Raw genomic sequence first — 19,384 nt, 5'->3', positions numbered from 1 at the left:
GCTGGCAGTGAATGAAAAGAAAGCAGCAAGCAGACATCTGCTAACGCGGCGGTGATTAATGACACCTGAGATTTTATATAGAGTGACACGCTTGTTATGTATCACAGCTGTTACAGAAACGCGAATTGAGCTTGGCACAGACAACATACTGATACATGTGGGGAAGTATTCAGGAAACTTCAAAATGCAATTACGACTTGTTCATTTTTTTAAAGTGATTACTAGAAAAAATGCAAGCTGCATGCCCATTATAGTTTTCCTTTAATTTCAAATGACCTTCCTGTGCTATACGAGCAACACTGCTTTATTCGAACCTAAAGAATAACTACAACCCAGCTAAAATAATAGTATATTTATGCACAACTATTTAAAGTTTTGTTGCACTATTGTGTTTATTGGCAGTTTCCGTGTGTGAGAAAAGTGAACTTTATGGTAAAGAATGGAGGGTCTTTTGTATGGCGCCAGTGAATTGACACTGCCGATGTTCTGTCACCTCTAATGACCATTTCTCCAACTACAGCATGGGTCTGCAACCTGCGGCTCTCCAGATGTTATGAAGTGCAACTCCCACAATCCATCACCATTGACTCTGACTCTGCTGCTGGGTCTGAAGGGAGATGTTGTCAAAGCATTCTGCAGAGCCAAAGGTTTCAGAGCCCTGGACTACACGGACAGCTTCATGGAACGGCTACATGTTGCCTGGCATGCCTACACATGATTGGATTTTCTGCCGTAACGGGTAGATGTTGTCATCGGGTGTTCAAGTCAGCAAAAGTCTTAATTTCTGTTGTTGGTAGAGAGGCCTAATGCAGGTTTTGGCAAAGCAGGTAGATTGTTTTTTTTGCAACTGTCTGTTGCATTTTCCATTTGTAGGCAACAATTTATGTTGACCCATAAATAATGGGTCCTTCTCAAAGAACACGCATGCTGAAGGACCAATCTTCACATTACTATTATAATGTGAGCTGTTAGCCTCTGCTTGCTGCTTAAGGACACCTACCATTTTAAATGGGCCCTTACAGTGCTTTGATCCTTTTACCATTTGGCATGCCATCACCAATAATGTTAAAAAAGACTTTCAGGATGGCTGAGCAGCTGTTCTACTCTTCCATGCTTACCTTGCACCCTCAAAGCAAGCAAGGAGTATTATAATGTAGAAATACAACACTCATATCCATGTGAAAGCTCAGGAGTGGCTGTTTCAGCATAACAGAGGGACTCTTTAGTGGATTAAATCACGTCATGTTCTTAACATTCAACCCCTTATACAAACTATCCATGCGGCCTTACATGATTTCCATCCTGAGGAGCACTTCACTCTAACCTTAAGAGCAAGAGAACGTAAGTGAGAAAGAGCAAGAGAGAGAGAACGAGAGAGAGAGAAGGAGAGAGAGTGTGAGAGAAAAAGAGAGAAAGGGATATGTGGAGGTGAAAAGGAAGAATAAACAGATGAAGCGATTTAGGGTGGGCAACACAGACAGAAAGACTGTGACTGTGATTAAATGAGAGACCATGAGAGGCAATCTGACTAGGATGAAGGACTAGGAGAAGGGGTGGGAATATAAACTATTATGAAGGAGAGAGCGTAGGGTGAAGGAGAAGGGTAAGACAAAAGAAACAATCTAAAGATTAGATTTAGGGACTAAGGAGTAGGATATAGGTGATGGACTAGGATTAAGGACACCATGAGTGGATTAGCAACTAGGACATGGGACAGGCACTACGATTATGGATAAGAAACAAAACTAAGGACTAGTATGAAGAAGAATGATTTAGGACCAGTGTGGAGCAGAAGGACAGCGACGGGGTACTAGGATGAAGGAGAAGGACTTTGATAAGGACTAGAACAAAGAAAAATGACTATTATTACAGCCTCAGTTGAAGGAAAATAACAATAATGATGTGGAAGGACCAGGACAAAGGAGAAGGACTATGGCAAAGGACTGTTATGAAGGAGAAATACTATGGCAAAAGACTATGACAAAGGTCTCTGATGCTATGACAAAGGTCTCTGATGAAGGACTATGATGAAGCAAAAGGAATAGGATGACAAACTATTATGGAGAAGGACTAAAATGAAGGCTTGAGATGAAGGGAAATGATGATCATGAAGGACTATGATAAAAGAGAAGGAGTATGATCAAGGAAAATGATGATCATGAAGGCCTATGATGAAAGGGAAGGAATATGACGGAGGTGAAGGACCACCACGGAGAAGATAGAATGGTAAGTGGATCACGTAAATAATCATCTGTGATACAGCAAACACATTTAAATCGCATCCGCAGTTACCATGGCAACCACACATTTACTTCTTAACACCCTTTATCCTCACTCTCCTTTTTATAATATCTTATGGCAACAAGATTGTCCTTAAACACCATCATACGTGCCAAAACTAAACAAATAAACAAATGATATTCATTACTCCTCAGAATGGCCATAAGTATCATCAGCACTCAAGGAAACTGTCTCCAACATCTTTATTAGTACTGTGGCCATCAACCTAACTAGCTGTAAAAACCAATTAGGTTTTATCATATCCACAATTAGTAGGCATAAAGCATATTGACATATTATGTATTACTGTGGCTGTTTTCTACATATTTATAAGTGATGCCTGTATTTAAATATTCATTGATTTGGAAAGCCACATCCTACTACATTTATTGTTGTCTAGCTATAATCATAGCCATCAATATGTCTCTGGTGCTATGAATATGCTCAATAGATGCAAAAAGGGTAAAAGTAAAAAGGTTTATTGTGTTGCAAGTAAATGGTGATACTTTATATTATTTTTCAAAATATGTGGCTGCACAAAGCACATATCTCTTGCAAGCATGATCCATATTTAGCCATATGCAATTGTGTGTTGCCTGATACTTCAGGTTGGGGTGTGTGTTTGTTTTCAGACGTCAGAGAGATTTAATATGTTTGTACTATGTGCTTTTAGATTTAATCAATGGTAATTAACTTAAAACTGCAATCTCTGTCACCTCTAAACCTCACTTCACTCTGAATCACCTCTAAACTTCTCCTAGTATGAGACTTAATATCAAAACACAGAAAGATTGATTTGATAGACCACTTCGCTTCAAATAATCCCATAACTAGAATAAATGTGATTTTTCTTCGCTTTCAGCAAGTTTGGCAAAGCCAACTTTGCCAAAAGTATTCCTGTGTATGTGGACTTCAGATTGTTGTAAGGATTCATTGTGATTTGGCTCTCTTTTTCCTTCCTGGTGTACTGGCTGTAAAGCATGATGTATGCATCCTATATTTCCATCTTTGGCTTTGGAGCATATGGCCATGCATTAGCTCCACATTGTGAAAATAACATGCCTCAAAGAAGAGAGAGAAGACAAAGGATGTTGAGAAGTGCAATATTTGATATTTAAGGCAACTAGCAATGTTGTTGGCATTCATTTCCTGCACCATACATTGTTATCTTTTGTGCACTTTCACTTACCATACTTTAATCATGTTCTTCATCACAGTCCTTCTGCTTTGCTTTAGACCTCCTCTTTTATCTTAGTATTGCCTCACGGTACGTCCCCTCTATCCTAGTTATTCGTCCTGCTACTTATCCTTCATCATAGCCCTTGAATGTAGTCCTTCTTCATCTTAATACTTCTCCTTCATCATGGTGCTTCATCATAGTCCTCCTTCATCCTAGTTCTTCTCCTTCATCATAGTCCTGTGTCCTTGTACTTCGTCTTCATGATAGCTTTGATGCTAGTTCCTCTTCTTTGGCATAGCTATTTGTTCCAGTCCTTCCCCTTCATCACAGTTCTTCATTATAGTCCTTCTCTTTTATTCTACACCTTCCTCATCAGAATATTGCTCATTGGTCACAGCTGTTCTTTGTCACAGTCCTTCTTCATATCACTCCTCCTTTGTCAAAGTCATTCTTTATCATAGTCCTTTGCCTTCATCATAATCCTTCTTTGTCATTTTCCTTTGCCTTAATTAATTAAAATTAATTAATTAAACTTTTACACCGCACTGCAAAACAGAGACCAGTCTCTAAGTGCGGGACTCAGATTTGAACCTGTGTTGCTCTGCATTGTCTTACATTCAAGACGAACGCATTGCCCCATAGCTATCAATGCTTCTTCATCCTTGTCCTCCTTCATCACAGTCCTTCTCAATTACACTCATTCTCCTTCATGACAGACCTTCTCCTTCTTCATAGTTCTTCAAACCATTCCTTCTAGTTTGTCATATTCATCACAATCCGTTTTCAGCATAGACCTTCTATTTCATCAGGTCCTTCATAAGAGGGCTTGTACTTCATTGCTGGACTTCTCCTACAGTCCCTCTCCTTTGACACCGTCATTTTTATTCATCATAGTCATGCTCCTTCATCATAGTCCTTCTTGTTGAAATCCTTCATCAAATTTCCTTATCATCCCTTTGTGTTAGTTCTATATCACAGTCCATCCCTTTTGTTATAGTCTTTCATCAGGCACAACCATTCTCCTTCATCACAATCCTCCTCCTTTGTCACAGCCACACCCATTCACCAGTCTTTCTTCATTGCATTCTTCCTTATTGTCACAGTCCTTCTCCCTAAGTACATTGCAACTCATTCACCACTGTCCTTTATCATAGTTCTTGTGCTTCATCATAGTTTTCTGCTTCCTCACTTTACTTGTTCTGCATGGAGTGCATTTTCATCATAGCCCCTCTAATTCATCAGAATGCTTCCTCATGACTGTCCTTCGTCATTGTCCTTCTCCTTTATCAAAATCCTTCTTCACAAGTCCTCCCCTTTTGTGACAATACCTCTTCACAGAACATCCTTGTTACAGTTCTTTACCATCACATTCTGTTGTCAAAGTCTTTCTTTGCCTCAGTCCTCAACTAACATCATTGTTGTTCATCACCGTCATTTCCTCTATCACATCCTTCTTTGTCACAATATGTCATCTGTGTTAAAGTTCTTTTACTCCATCACAGTCCTTCCTCACAGTTATTCTCCTACTTCATTGTCCTTCATCACATACATTCTCATTGTCACTGTTTTTCTCCTTCCTCCCAGTTCTTCTCTTTCATGAAAGTCCTTCTACTTCATCAAAGTCCTTTATCATAATCCTTCTCCTTCATTATCTCAGTCGTCCGTAAATATGGCCAAATTAATTTGTCATAGTTACACGCATTCACCACTGTCCACCTGCTTCATCACATTATTCATTTGTCACAGTCCTTCTCCTTAAGGACATTCCACCTCATTCAATAATGTCCTTCATCAAAGTCCTTCTCCTCCATCACATTATGTTCTCGTATGTCGATTCATTCCTAATCATAGCCCTTTTAAGTCATCAGAATCCTTCCTCAGTACAGTCCTTCAACATTGTCCTTCTCCTTTATCACAATCATTCTTCATCAGTACATCTTCATTACAGTCCTTTTTCATAATATTCCTTTGTCACAGTCCTTCTTTCCCACAGTCCAGTTCCTATATCATTGTCATTCATCACTGTCCTTCTTCATCACAGTAAATCACCTTTGTTACAGTCCTTCTACCCCATCACAGTCCTTCGTCATAGCTCTTCTCCTACTTCAAAGTCCTTCATCACAGATATGCTTGATCATTACAATCCTTCTCCCTTGTCACAATCTTTCTCCTTCCTCGCAGACCTTCCCTCATCAAAGTTGTTCTACTTCATCAAAGTCCTGCATCACAGTCCATCTCCTTTATTATCTCAGCCCTAAGTAGATATGGTCCACCTCCTTTGTCACAGTCCTTATCCTTCATTGTAGTACTTCTCCTTCACTGCTCTGCATCACTTTCTTTCTCACTTGACACAGTCATCTTTCTTCGACACAGCCCTTCATCACAGTCCTTCACCTTTGCCACAGACCCTCTTCATCACAGATATTGTTGATCATAATAGTCCTTCCTCAAAGGCCTTCCTCTTTAGCACACTCTGTCATTACAGTCATTCCCCTTCATCGCTGTCCATTTCCTTTGTCGCTGTCCTTCTCCTTCGTCATGGTCCTTTTCCATCATCACAGTCCTCTGACACAACCTTTCTTTTTTGTCATAGTCCTTCTCCTTGTCTAAGTCTATGTCTATTTGTAAAGCACCTACGTCTGAGGCATCTAAGCGCTAACCATCATTAGTGGAAAAAGGAGTTATTCTAGGAGATGAAACAAACATCACTTACTTTCTCCTTTATCATGGTCCTTCTCCTTGTCAAAGACCATCTCTTTTGTCACATTCTTTCTGCTTCATCACATTCCTTCATCACTCCTTTATCTTCCTCAGTACTTCTCCTTTGTCTCAGTCCTTCTTGTTCATCCTAGTCCTTCGCCTTTGTCAAATGTCTTACATTTCATCACAGTCCCTCTGCGTTCATCACAGTCTTTGTACTTCATGACAATACTTCTCCTTCAACAAAGTCCTTCATCACATCCCTTCTCCTTTGTCACAGTCCTTCCCCTTCATGAGAATCATTCTCCCTTCTTGCAGTCCTTCTTTTTCATATGTACTGCTTCACAGTTCTTCTTCATTACGGTCTTTCCCTTTCATCACAGTGCTTTGTCATAGTCTTCTTCTTCGTCACAGTCCCTCCCCACCATCAATGTCCTTCCCCTTCATCAAAGTGGTTGATCACAGTCATTCTCCTTCATTAGAGTCCTTCCCCTTTGTCATAGTACTTCACCCCTTTACAATCCTTCTCCATCATCCCTTCATGACGGCCCTTACCACTGGCATTGATCATAGTTATTTTCCTTCATCAGAGCCCATCCCTTTTAACATCATTCTTCCCCTTCATCACAGTGCATCTCCTTTGACACAATCATTATCTTTTTTAAAAGTCCATCATCCTAAGCAGCCTGCCTCAGGCACAGTCTCTCAGTCAGTCACAGCATCCCCTTTCTTTCTCCCTCTATGTCACTCCGTCTATCTTTTCTTCTTTACCCCTCAATGTGTCCCACTTTGACACTTTTAGTTCTCTCACTTGCCATCTGCTTTGTTCTCTGTCTCTCTTTCTTGCATGCAATATCTTTATCTCTCTGTCTCCCTGCCTCTCAGAGGGAAGTGAGATGCTCATCTGAGCGGAAATAGCGGAAGACAAGGTTAAGAAAGAATTAAAGGATTCATGATAGTGGGAAATGTGTGGTAATGTCTGAGAATGTTTTCCTGTGGTGCTGAAACAACCTCCCACTCGGTCCAGACCTGAATATAGATCTGTTTTTGGTATCAATACATGTTGCAACTGAGGTTCTTGCTAGGGCGCAGGATTCAAGGTATGTATCAAGCATATGCCCTGTTTCTTAAACATGGAGCTTGCAGGAAAGAACTTAGTAGAGTTGCTGCTTCAGATGTCCCAGAGGTAAACGGCACGACATGCTGCTGGCATATGGCCTTCAAACTATTAGCTCTTTCTTTCATGGGTTTTCACTAGCATGTTCACATGAATGTTGATGCACTGTTTGCACGGGTATGCCTTATAAACCACTGCTAGGTCTTGGTGCAGCAGAATACTTATATCTTCCTCCCAACAATATTGATCCAGCAACACATGCCTTCATACAAATGGTCCCTAATATCATGTATAGCTATATTCTAGTTTGAGTGGTGCATTTTTACTTTTCGGCACTGCAGTAAACAGACTGAAAGTGGTTTCCCCATTCTGTTGGACATTGTTTATGGTCCTGGATAGCTGGGTCTTGAAAGTGTGTTGCAAAGGTATTGATGATGCCATGCCAGATGGTACAAAGAGCAAAGGCCTTATAATGACCTTCATATCAGGCTATGAAAGCTGCAAGCTCGGTGCCTCATTTGCCTGTTTAAAATATCAGCCATCCGAGGCTAAGAGCTCACCTAATAACCGTAACCTGACCATCAGCCCCTCAGCCTGCATGCCACTTTAGCTGCGATCTTCACTGGGCAACACAAATTCATACCTATAAACATAAAATGGATGCACAACTGCAAAAACGAAAACATCACTTTGCTATTGCTTGTTAATCTTTGACATAAAGTCACATTCAATATATACTATTACAAAAACACGTCTAATCAAATTACATCTTGAAACCCCAAAAAGGTGTCTATGATGCAATATTTGTTCCTTAGTTGCAAAACGCCCATGATACTACAGAAAGGTCAGCAATGAGGAACACAACTGTTAAATAATCACCACATTATATAATATTAATTGTATTTGAAAAGATAAGCCATCCTTTAATAGAATTAACGATGAACACAGTAACTGACAATTAAAAACCATAATATAAAAAATAATAATTATAAAACTGTGCCTCAAGCATATTACTTAATCTATGTATTGATTGATTTTATTTATTTATTTAGCTGTGTTTTAGGTTTCACCTTCCTCTTAAAAACCACCTAAGGTTGGCCAGAAAAGGTTGGGTGGGGCTGTTGCGAAATGTAATCACACAAATGATAGTCATCCTCTTTTGGCAGCACTCTGCGAGCCATGTCCAATGCCTTTTGTCACTCTTCAGCAGATCCATTCTGCTTGGTGACTTCATAAATTGGTATAATGTACCCATCGTTATGCCGAAGAACTCAGAGACTTAGATAACTTTGGTTACTTTCGGAGAGGTAAATGGTCCCTCTGATGTCACCAGCCAGTCTTGATCCATGATACATCAGGATTTCTGATTAGAACTACTCTCTTGCTTAATGCAGTTTTGCATAAAAGAAGAGCTCCACCCTCAGCACTTCCTATTAGCTTTGGAACTGAGACACACCTTGTTAAGAAACCACAAGGGCCCGGTAATTTTCATTTAGGCTTTCCAGTCCCTTTACTGCCATTCGACTGAGCAAACACCACCGTTTGGGACAAAGGGGAAACTGATATAAAAATGACTGAAATAATGCAATCATTCACAGAGCTTGAAAGTGCAGGAGGCTGTTACTAGAGAAGAAGTGCAGAATAGCAAGTGAACTAAAAAAAGAAGTCAGCGCCACCCCCTTGCAATGCCCTTAACTGCCACTAGCAGATCCACAGCTTTGTCAGTTCCATGTGGATTGTAGGTGAGCCACAATGAATGTATCTGAGTAAGGCCACTAGAAAAATCTGTAGGAAACATGAACATCCCAACATGTCGGTCATCCATAGTGAGGAAGGCTGGTAACATTATTCAAACAGTAGCAGCATGGCAGAGTACAGGGAGGAGGTTCATATACATCTCCTTTATTATACAATGACAAGCAATTTCCTCCCGCAAGCATCTCCTGCTACAACTATATGGACTGTTAAAATATTTTAGGACAATCATGAATGGACAATACACATTTTTGTGCTTGTGTTGTGTTACATTGTTGCCTGCCTTGAATGTTTATTCCTATGGCACAGCCATTCTGCTTCTGTTGCACATGCAGAGATTCCCCTTTTCTGCGGGAACATTCATTACTCTGAGATCTCCTTGGTTCTGAGTATCTTGATCAAACATTTCTTTTTTTTTTTTTTAGAATGTAAGAAAGTGTCTTTAATCTTTTATTTTATTTACATGTTTATTAATTAAGCAATAGAACCTGAGCGTCGGGGGCATTACCGTCTCAGGTTACGCCCCGGGGCCCATAGGTAAGGACCCGAGCGAAGCGAGGGCCTTACCGAAGGCCCCGGGGCATTACCTGAGACGGTAATGCCCCCGACGCGAGGGTTCTATTGCTATAAGTACCCCAGCCTGCAAAAATTGCGCGACCGGGGCACTAAAAGCTATTTTTTTTGTCCTGAAACGCTGCGACGTTTCGGCCCTGCAGCGTTTCAGGAGAAAAAAAAACGACCAAGAAAATGGCCGCCGCCATGGAAAGGGAAAACGGAGTCCGTTTTCCCTTTCCATGGCGGGCATCGGGAGCGGACGTGCTGGGAACACAAGTGTTCCCAGCGCGCCCGCTCCCGAAAAAAGGATCAAAAATAAGGTAAGTGGGGTTTGGAGGGCGGGAGTGGGATGGGGGAGAAAAAAAAAAAAAACGTACCTGCGTCCCCGGCGGGGGACGAGGGAAGCCTCCAGCCGTGTGGAGGCACCCGAGTCTCCACATGGCTGTAGGCTTTCCTCGTCCCCCACCGGGGACGCAGGAACAAGAAGGTAAGTGGGGGGTGAGGGTGGTAGGGAGGGGGGAGGGAGGAGATTTAGAAAAAAAAAAGAATTCCTTACCCGAGTCCCCTGCGGGGGGCGAAGGCAGCCTCTCAGCCGCGGGGAGGCTCGGAGCGGGGATGGCCCCGCTTCGAGCCTCCTCATTGGCTGAGGGGCTGCCACGCCCCCCGCCGGGACAAAGGCCGTGGAATCGCGATGAAGGGATTCCCGGCCGGGTAGGGACCTGGCGAGAGCCAATCAGAATGGCTCTTGCCTTCTGATTGTCTCTCGCCGGGTTACTAATATTATATACAATACAACATAAATCCAAAAACATTACAAGAACTGAAATTCACAACTAGGTTCATCACAATCAGGATATCCAAAACCCTAAAAGAGGAGATATTACAGTTTCATAACTGGAATCAGTCAGCATACAACAAATTGACATTAATATTCCAATTCTAAAAATCTGCCCCAGATTTGATCGAATAACTTGTTTTAGATCATCTATCCATTCTGAAATTGTTGGCCTTTCCTCACTTTTCCACTTCCTCAAGATGATTTTTTTGGCGGAATTGGCTGCCCTGAAAAACCAACTTCTCTGTGAAAAAGACAGATCTTCCACCATGTCTTCTTCTTCCATAATTACAGTTGTGTAATCATAATCTCCATGCAACAGAAGAATCTCATTCATCTTCATAGTGACCCCTCTCCAGAAAGATCTTAACTCATACTAGTCCCAAATCATATGTTGAAAAAAAGACTAGCATGCTTACACCTCCAACAGGTATCTGAATTAGCTAAACCTCTTGCATGTAGTTTTTGTGGCGTACAAAAAATTATGTTTAAAATTTTAATTTCCCCCAGATTCAAGGAGGTTAGAGCCACATTCTTGCACAGATTCCTCCATCTGCCCTCAGACATCTCTGATCCAATTATTTCTGACCATTTTGACAGTAAGTCCTTATTTGGCTCTTTGTACTGGTCTAGATTTTTGTACACCTTTGAAGCCATACCACCTTCAGTTTTATATTCTCTCAGGCAGACCTGCCAAACGCTGCCTTAATCCGAAATCTTGTTCACTCGAGCTTTCTTCAGCTTCCTATATGCCCCCATTGTGCAATCTTTGAGATCTTTAACTAGAGTCAATTGTTTAAAAGTTATTCACTATCCTCCTTCAACAAGATACTCTAGCTACTGTAGACCTCCCAGCAGCCAGTCCAGCCAGAAAAGAGTCTTCTCATCCAACTTTATATCTGGATTCAACCAGATTGAAGTAAAACCGTTGTCAGAAACCTCTTTCTTGCTTTTCTTCCAGAGATATTTCCAACATGACCTTATAAATGTAGTTGGTGGAAATGATTTACATCCAGTCCCATCCACCATTGACAGAATTGCTCTAGGGGAAAGTGGAGAAGATCTACTTGCCTCTGCCATTGTCCAGACATCAGTTGAATTTTCTATGAAAGGAACTAAATGTCTAGCCTCAAACGCCAAATGATAGTTTTCAAAGTCTGGAACCCTCAGACCACTGCATTCCTGTGAAAGTTGCAGTTTCCATGGTTTTAGACATGGCTGTTTACCCTGCCAGGTCTGGATCAATTTCTCAATTTTCTTCCGAAAGCACTTCTTAATCTGCAAGGGGATCATGCTTAGTACATAGTTAATGTGTGGTGTTGTCGTCATTTTAATTGCATGCACTCTGCCCCATAGCTCATTCCATCTTCTCAAATCTGACTCCAAATTTTGGACCACGTGTGATAGATTGACCTCCATCATTTCAGACACAACTTTAGTCAGCAAAATCCCAAGATATCGCATCTTGTCAGGACACCAAATCAAAGCAAAATTCTTCATTGTCAAAACCAAGCACGATTTTGATGCCGGTAGTGCTTCGGATTTCGACCAATTGATCTTGTACCCCGAAACTCTGTGAAAAATGTCAATTTGGTCAATTAGCGCTGGAATGGAAGACTCAATATTTTGGATAACCAGCAGCATATCATCAGTGTAGAGCCAGACTTTTTTACAAGCTTCTCCGTAATGAATACCTTCGATTACCTTGTCTTCTCTTATCTTCACAGCAAGGAGTTCCATTGCAATGACAAATAAAATGGGTGACCTTGTCTTGTCCCCCTTATCAGTTCAAATTTGGCAGAGACCAGGCCATTAGTGTTCGCACAAGCTGTAGGTAATGAGTATAATAGCCTTATCCAGTCTATCATATTTTTCCCAAATCCGAAACCTTCCAAGGCTGCCAGGAGGTATTTCCAGTCTATCCCTCTATCCAGTTGAATGCCTATTCTGCATCCAATGACAACACCAACACATCCTTCAGATGTTCCTTGCTTTCGAACAAAGTCAACAAAAGTCTTCTCATATTATCTGAGGCATGCTTACCTTTTACAAAACCTGTCTGACTCTGATCTATTATATCCGGCAGAGGGGCCTCCATTCTCAAAGCTAAGGATTTCACAAAGATTTTATTGTCTATGTTTAATGCTTATTGGCCGATAACTGCTAGTTTTGACTGGAGACTTCCCTTCTTTCAAAAAAACAGAGATAGATGCATGCCTTGTAGACACTGGGAGACAACCGTCAATCAAAGATGCGTGTACCATGGCCAGCATAAGATTAAAAACCTCTTCTGGGAAGATTTTATACAGTTCAGCTGGCAAACCATCTGGGCCCGGACATTTCCCTGAGTTTAAAGTGCCAGCAGCAGTTCTGAGTTCCTCCACACTCAGGTCTTTCCCAAGGGAATCTTTGTATTTCGACTTTATACTTTGCAAATAACAACTATTGACAAAAGGTCTCACTTCCTCTTGTGTCATATGGACCTCTGAACAGTATAGGTTGAAGTAATATTCCTGGAACGTATCATTAATTTCAGCAGGTTCAAAAGTCATAATCCCATCTCGCTTTTCTATAGCGTTAATCGTCTTTTCATTATCCATAACCCTTAAGCGATGAGCAAGAAGCCGATCACATTTTTCGCCCTTTTCATAGTACTTGCATCTTGTTCTGAACAGGAGTCTTTCAGCCCTTGAAGTAAGCAGGTCTTCTAGCTTTTCCTTTTTCTTGTGCATGGAACCAAAAGAGCACATAGAACATTTTTGCATGTTTTCTTTTTCAAGAATCTCAATTTCCCCATTCAGCTTCTTAATCTCAGTTTCCTTCTCTTTTTTCTTTTTGCTCGATAGGCCTATCAACATTCCTCTCATGTAGGACTTGAAGGCTTCCCACACAAATTCTACTTTCACTTCTCCAGTCCAATTTCGAGTCACAAAAAACCTTGCTTCTTTTAATATTTTGTCCACAATATCATTGTCATCAAGAAGTGTAACATTCATCCGCCATCTATTGGATTTAGGTAAAGGAAAAGTTAGTTTCATTTATAGTGTGATTGGTACATGATCGGAAACTAGGATGGCTTTAATATCTCCCCCTTTGAAACACTGTATGCCCAAACCCGAAGTCAAGAGGAGGTCAATCCGTGAATAAACTTTATGTCTGGCAGAAAAGAAGGTATATTGCTTGACTAAAGGGTTCTGCAGTCTCCACACATCTGAAAGACTCCACTCAACCATGAATTTCTTCAAGGCCTCTCTTTTCAAACTGTTCGCAATGTCCACAGTCTCCCCACTTTTATCCATCCCTGGATCTAAAGCAACATTACAATCTCCCCCCACTATAACATTCCTTACAATCACATTCTGCAAGAACTGCGCAAGGGAAACAAAAAAAACTCCCATCTCCGCCATTGGGAGCGTAGATATTGCAAATACAGTAGGTAACTTCTTAAATGTTCATATTTACACAAACAATTCTGCCTTCTTTATCCTTTTCACATTTCATTTCTGTAATTGGAAGGTTCTTTCTAATCAAAATGCATACCCCTCTAGAACTAGAAGTGAAGGATGAACAATAGACATTACCAACCCATTCTCGTTTCCACTTATCCACATCCACCTCCAATAAATGTGTCTCCTAAAGCAACACTACATCCGCCCTGAACTCCTCTTATATTTGCAAAATCATCTTCCTCTTATTCGCACAATTAGCCCCATTAACATTCCAGGAGCTCACCGTAAGCTCCTCTTATAAAAGGAAGCCATGATTGATCTATGTCTTACCCATCCTGTGAAAAGTCCTAGCAATTCAAAGTAACCAACGCCTAAAACAATAAAATAATAATAAAGGAAAATAAACAAAAACAGAAAAACCTTCTTGGATTTGAACAACCCAATCCTCTGGAACCTCCATTCCACAATCACGTAGAGAAGGACTGCCCCAATCCCTCCCATGTATTCCATTGTATAATTACACCAATCTAATGTATCACCCTTGAAGACTCTTAACTTCCATTGATTTTTATTGCATCCTTTTGAGTAGAAGTCCATTTGACCCAAGAGTCTTGCCATCCTCCAATTCCATCTGATGTATAAGGACTAGTTCATCCCTGCCAAAGTATCCACACTAGGAAGTTAAAATAAATGTAACCTTGACACAAAGCTTAATACCCAGGACACCATCAGACCAAATCAAACTGGTAACCAATTCTAATGCGCAATGAAATCTCAATTACCCTCCCATCCCTTAATCATTTGGAACAGAAATCAAATCCCTTCACCTATTCAACACCAATCACCCTTCATACACTAGTCAAGTGGTTCTCAACTACCTGCTGTAAGAAAATTCTATCAAATTCAGATTGCATTCCTACAAACCACCTCACACTAATGATACAGCAAGATCTAATAAACAGAACACTCACTGGTAAAACTACTTTGAGCAACAACCCTATCACCTTCCTGGTGCCCTGAGATACAAACCCACCCATAATATCAAGTATACTATATTGAGGTACAAAACTCCAATTTATCATAATTTCACCAATCCAGAATTAGACTATTCTAGGTTGCTCCCAATATGTAATTGTAATTAAAAATGTCATCTACCATCATCATAGCGGAGTATTAGAAATGCATGTAGTAATGTATATACCGTCTCAAATTATTCATTCACTTTAAAAGGTTAAAGTAGACACTAGATAAATGCATTTATCTCGTAGCACCTCCCTCCTAACACACTAAAAGAAAGCACATTTCTGTAAAGAAGAGTAGGGAACACTGCAAGCACAGAAAAAAACAGATACTGCGTTGAAACATAAAGGCAATCCATCAATACTATGTTGACATCTGTTTTGATACCGTTCCGTTTTATTCGTCTTAACTGAGAGCGAAAAAAAAAAAATCTGATCGACTTCCCACTCCCATAGAGGTAATCACAATCACACCATCAGCAATCAGAATTCCCACAGGGCATCGACCATACTGCTGAGATTTCGGTGGCGGACTAGACTAGACTAACATTCCGATTCCTATGCGATTCTATGTTGCTCCAATACGGCCCACTAACACTGTATAACCTCCATCCCGCAATCCCTGTCATTTGGGGCTCCGCCCAATCCATAAGATCAATGCAACGTATTATTGGAGTCTGGAAGAAGCTACCACGTGACACAACTCTACGTCTGTCAGCTGTATAATCACATGTCAACCCTCGATCAATCACCATGCTATCAGGAAATGGAGGACTCCCGAATTTCCAACCCTTCACAAATCAGCTCCCGGTAAGTAAAATAAATATTAAAACTTTATTTTAACTTGCATTAACATTAATTTCTAACAAAACGATCATTATTCTAAACCTAAAAAGACCTCTGAAAATATTCATAGATATACTCGATACTACTATACCATATTTAGGCTCACATCATGACACTTACTACATTAAAGAAAGGCACCTACATCAAACTGCACGAGCACTAAGAGGGTTGTGCCTACTCAAGCGACTGTTAAAAACAGCTTCCATCTAATGAATAAACTGAAGGGAAATTATCATCGAATTATAATTATAATATATTATATAAAACCATGAAAAGTGAGCAATAAAAACAAAACATAACATCATGCTGAATGAATCTTAAACCCACCACCCCATAAAAACCCAACATTAAGTCGAATTTGTTATCATTCCTATGACTGCTTTTAGCCAGTTCTCTACCTCCTGGATTAACCCCATCATCCAAGAAAATCTTTAGGATTGCAGGCTTGACCAGAATGGTTTTGAGTCCTTTCTCCTGTGCCAGATTTTTTTGCATATTTAAAAGCTTTTCTCAAATCCACAATTTCTTTGGGAAACTCCAGGTAAATGGCCAAGGGATCTCCATTCAGCATAAGTTTCCCCTTTTCTCTTGCTACTTTCTTGACCACAACAGGAAGTTTGGTTTGGACACACTCAACCTCCTAGGCCACAAATTCCATAACAGCCTTCTTGCAATCACAATACTGCTTTCTTCAAACAACCCGCACTTCCACAAATCACTTAAATGGTTTTTTAATTGTAAACATCACATGTTGAGCCATGCGGAGAACAAACTATTGTGTTGGGTTCAGGCATCAACTATGTAGTAAAATGTAGTGCAAAACCAGGGAACACCCCCCTTGCCTGTAACTCTTTCTCATGACCATTCATGTTTGGCAGTGCTTCATATGCCAACTGACACAGTCCATTGAAACCTCTCAATACAAATATTGCAATGTCCTTGAGATGCTATCCATTTCCCAAGAAGCAACATGCACTGCATAATCTTTCAAACTACAGGTAGGTGGACTTCTCTTTGGAAAACTACTTTTAGAAACTCTGTTGCTGATAGTTTCTGGCACATTATCCCACGTTCACGAAATATCCCCTTAGGAAAGATGGATGGATCCAGTGGCACAGCAAGGTCAACAAGCTCAGAGGAGACTAACTTCATGATTGTGGATGGCAGAACTAGAGCGGTACAAGGTTATTGCGTCCTTTTGCCGACACCCGTTTTTCCAAAGGGTGTTTTGTCGCAGGAGTTTTGCTGAAAATTCCAATTTTAGGGTGGGGGAGTGGCAAAGGGTAAATAAAGAGTTGGGGGGAGGTAAATAAAAAAAATAATTAAATTAAGGGTGGATTGGGGGAACCCACCCCCCAAAAATAATATCAAAAAAATTTCAATTGTGTTTTTGGGCAAAACTCCAGCGGCAAAACATATGTCGGAAAAAGGGGGTCGGCGACATAACATGGAACCAGTATAAGTTACCACAATATTGTCTCTTTGGGACAGGACAGTCCAATTGCGACAAGGGACTCAGGATCACACATAGGAGGGTGCCACGACCCAAGACAGCTTTAAAGGTCAAGTTTCATGTGTCCAACAATGGAGCATGCATTCTTAAATGGCAAATAAATAAATGCAGATTCCACCAGAGGCAGCAATGCTACAGATGTCTGTTGAATTTGGAGAAAATGCTCCTTGAACTCAACAGAGTGCACAAAGGGTTGCAATGTGGACCGATGCAGATGTTCCTGCTACGCTATCCAGGATTCCATTGGACCAGTGAGCAGTAGAAGCTTCCCTAAAGGAAGATATTAAGAGCGCTGCACAAGCTTCCAGCAAGAATCTTCAGCACAACATCCTCTTCTCCATCTTGGATATAGTAGCCACTCTGGGGTTTGTGGGATAGATGTTTGATCGCCTATTCAATCTAGCCTTGATAACGGCTACATATCGGCTCACCACTTTTAAACACTAATTAAAACCATACTAAAGTAAAACCATTTTGTGTAGATATCAATCAATCTATTTAATAGCACATGTTAACCGGGTACAGACAAGTTTCCTTCCCAAAAGAGGTGTGGGCAACACCTCTACTCACCCGTGACCATGCAGCTTGACATAAGCAACCAACTTTTAACAAACGTATAAAGCAAACAGAGTGAAGCACAATTGGAGTCCAGAACCTAGTGCCCATCTTGTATGTGCTAGTCATAAGCAATTAATCTACCAGTACGAGTGATTCTTCATGGGAACCAGCAAAAAAATATATATATCTGGTCAACTGGAAAAAGGAGCAGTACAACACGACCACCAGTCTTGGGAAAATCAGAAAAGAGCAGTGGCTACCAAAAAACAGCGAGGTGTTTGGCATATGGTTACTGAGTCTACTGTCTCCATTCCTGATCATCTTCACTTTTGTAATATAACCTAACAGGAGTTGTTGGTTTAGACCTTTTCGTGGCATTTACGCCTGTGAATTGGACAGTAGGAGGTTTTTCTAGCACTTGGGGCACAGCATCCTGGAAAGGTCTAGTATTTTAACATATGCCAATTGACTTGTTGAAACTAGAGCCAAATAAATGGGTCACTTTTCTGACTGAATTTATTAACTGACTGAAAGAGTGCTACTTCTATCATAGGACGCTTTCTTATTGAACCACTGGCATATTTACAGCATCAATTAAACAATAAGCTCTCAGAAGACTGCTTTGAAAAAACCCTGGCAGTCACTTCAAGTGCAAGGTTTGATTTTAAGGCTTGTTAAGGTAGCGCAAAGGAGATTCCAGGAGATTATGTTTTGGGTGGGTAGGGGCAGGAAGTGGGTGGAAATGGCCATAGATATTAGCATGGCCATGGGCAGTCAATTGGTGGGTAAATAATCAAACATCTGCAAACATGGTGTCCCTCCTCAAATGCCATATCTCCCTATCTGTAATCAAATGAATAAGTTTCGATTTATAGACGGCCCTAAAGCACCACCTTAAAGCCATAACTAAAAAGGCTGCATATGGAATTCAATGAATTATCAACCTATTTCTCTTTCAGATTCCGTCTCCAAAGCACGTGGTACAATCTTACTAAATTGACTGGCTAAAGGGTGCCTTGATCTTGATGTCCTGTCCCATTTACAGCTTGGCTTTAGGAAAGGGATTTCCACCATAGATCAGGTGTTTCACCTGAGTTTACTTTTGCAGAAGCGCATGATCTCGGTTAACTAAGCAAAACTTGTTGTATAATTTGCCATGCTCGTCGGGCAAAATAATTCAAATTGTACCTCGCTCGGCAAAGGACTGAGTGGATTTCACAACTATCATTATCTGTGAATTGGCTTTATTAAGACTTTAAAATGGGAAGACCAATGGAACCAAATTATCCTGGCTATGACTAGAACGAGAGGTCCTGTTGAGTTTTTTCTCTAAACGATACAGTGCTAATGCAATAGACCCAGCAAAGGAAATTCACAGGGCTCAGGCATTGTCATTTGACTTTTATAGGTTGGAGATAATGGTATGTTATGTTTTGTTATGTAACAGAAGCATATAAAGCGCAACGTTCGCCTAGAGACATCTTTCCACTATATGGAGTGCAGAGGGTTATCTCGACAGAGGAATATCATCTTTAAAATAAAAAAAAAGTTTTCAGAGCTCGTCTAAACAAAAAGTG

This window comes from Ambystoma mexicanum, chromosome 5q (assembly GCF_040938575.1).
Source record: "Ambystoma mexicanum isolate Mex_15411 chromosome 5q, UKY_AmexF1_1, whole genome shotgun sequence".
In the NCBI taxonomy this organism is placed as follows: Eukaryota; Metazoa; Chordata; class Amphibia; order Caudata; family Ambystomatidae; genus Ambystoma; species Ambystoma mexicanum.
Note: the sequence above shows the minus strand (reverse complement) of the source record.